Source organism: Tupaia chinensis, unplaced genomic scaffold (assembly GCF_000334495.1).
Source record: "Tupaia chinensis unplaced genomic scaffold, TupChi_1.0 Scaffold148210_1, whole genome shotgun sequence".
Classification (NCBI taxonomy): Eukaryota; Metazoa; Chordata; class Mammalia; order Scandentia; family Tupaiidae; genus Tupaia; species Tupaia belangeri.
The window spans coordinates 811806-813725 of NW_006208060.1; the positions used below are offsets into that span (position 1 = coordinate 811806).

The 1920-nt window shown below is 46.2% G+C and overlaps 1 protein-coding gene across 4 annotated transcripts in view; it reads left to right on the plus strand.

Moving 5' to 3' along the window:
• The window catches only part of INSR (insulin receptor), a gene marked incomplete at its 5' end in the record, with an annotated part of 114834 nt that overhangs the window by 91962 nt on the left and 20952 nt on the right, over nucleotides 1-1920 (plus strand).

The following is a 1920-nucleotide window of genomic DNA, read 5'->3' on the forward strand; positions in this document are numbered from 1 at the left end:
ACAGAGAGCGAGAAATCACCCCCCAGGGGGGATGGTCACGCCGCAATCCCTTCTCCTCCATTCTCCTCTCGGGATATTGGGCACGCACGCACACGCGCCCGGCGTGAGTTTTAAGCCACCGGGTCCGGGACACGAACCGTGGTCGACTACGTGGGAGTCCAGCGACATAGCCATTACGCTAACTGCTGGTTCCCTGCCTTATTATTTTTTAAGGACCAGAGCCATACCTAACCCTTATGTAACTAGAAAGTATAGGCCAGCAGGTGACAGGGTGGTTAAGGTGCTGGACTCCCACTGCTGACTACAGTTCGAGTCCCAGACCTGGCAGCTTGCTTTTTCACTTTCTTTCTCTCTGGTGAGCACACATGCCCCCTAGCAAATTTAATAATAATAATAATAATGATAATAAATACAATTTTAAAAATAAAATACACATAAGCTAGGGCTGGCCCCGTGGCGTAGTTGTTAAGGGAGCTGGATTCCCACGTGGTCAACCACAGTTCAAATCCAGCCCCAAGGCTTGGAAAACAGATCAGGCACATGTGTGTGACTGCCCAAATTTCCCACAGGATAGAGGAATGGAGGAGAAGAGATTGTGGCACAACCACGCCCCATTAAAGGACTCTGTCTCCCTCTCTCTCTTTATCTCTTTATGCTGAGCACACATGCCCTCTAGCCAAAAAAAAAAAAAAGTCACATTAAGAAATGCAGATATGTAGTCTATTGGTCAGGGTTCTCTAGAGAAAGAGATGTAACAGGATATATGTTTATATAGATGAGAGCTCTGGGAAAAATTCATGGGAATATAGAATAAAATATGAGTTTATTTCAGGGCCCCAAAATTGAAACCCATGCATAGTTTTTTATCATGTGCCTTTTTCATGAGCTTTTGTTTTTGGAGAGTTTTTTGCCATAGGGCATGTGTGCTTGCCAGAAAGACAGACAGACAAAGAGGGACAGAAATTGAGAAATCCCCCCCACCCCCCGGGGTAAGTTTAAGCCACCGGGTCCAGGACTTGAACCACGGTTGACTACATGGGAGTCCAACGACATAGCCATTACGCCAACTGCTGGTCCTCTTTTTTCATGAGCTTTTCAAAGATCTCTAGGAACTGGCAGGTGGTGTGTTGGTGAAAGACACTGGACTCCCACATAGCTGACCGTGGTTCAAGTCTCGGACCTGGCAGTCTACTTTCTCACTCTCTCTCTCTTTCTCTCTGTGTGTTTCTCTGGTCAAGTTAAAAAAAATAATAAATAAAGTTAAATAGAATAATTCTTTAAAAATAAGAGAGAGCGAGAGCGAGAGAATGAGATTTCTGGTATATACAAGGTCAGCTTTCAGTATCTGTGGGCTCCGCATCTGGGAATGTGGGAACTGTTACTTTCTTGCTGAGGTGCTCTGCCGTCAGGCCTGTGGTGGCTGGGCCTGTGCTGAAATACAGACAGACTTCTTTCTTTGTCCTTACTCTCTAACCAATACAGTAGGATAGCTATTTACATTGTATTCAGTATTACAAGTAACTTAGCGTGGATTGAAGGTATACCTGAAGATGTGGATAGTTGTATGTATGGGTTTTGGTATCAACAGAGAGGGAGAGAGAGAGAGAGAGAGATCCTGCCAGCATGGAGTTTTGGTAAATGCAAAATCTGCAGGGTAGGCTAGTCGACTGGAGACCCAGGGGAGAATGTGGTCATGCCAAAATCCCCTCCCTTCCCCTCTCCTCTGTTTCTTCTGCTGGGATTTTTTTTTTTTTGAGAGGTTTTCGCTATAGGGCACGCACAGACAGACAGAGAGAGACATAGAGACAGAAAGCGAGAAATCACCCCCCAGAGGGGATGGTCACGCCGCAATCCCTTCTCCTCCATTCTCCTCTCAGGATCTTGGGCACGCATGCACACGCGCCCGGCGTGAGTTTTAAG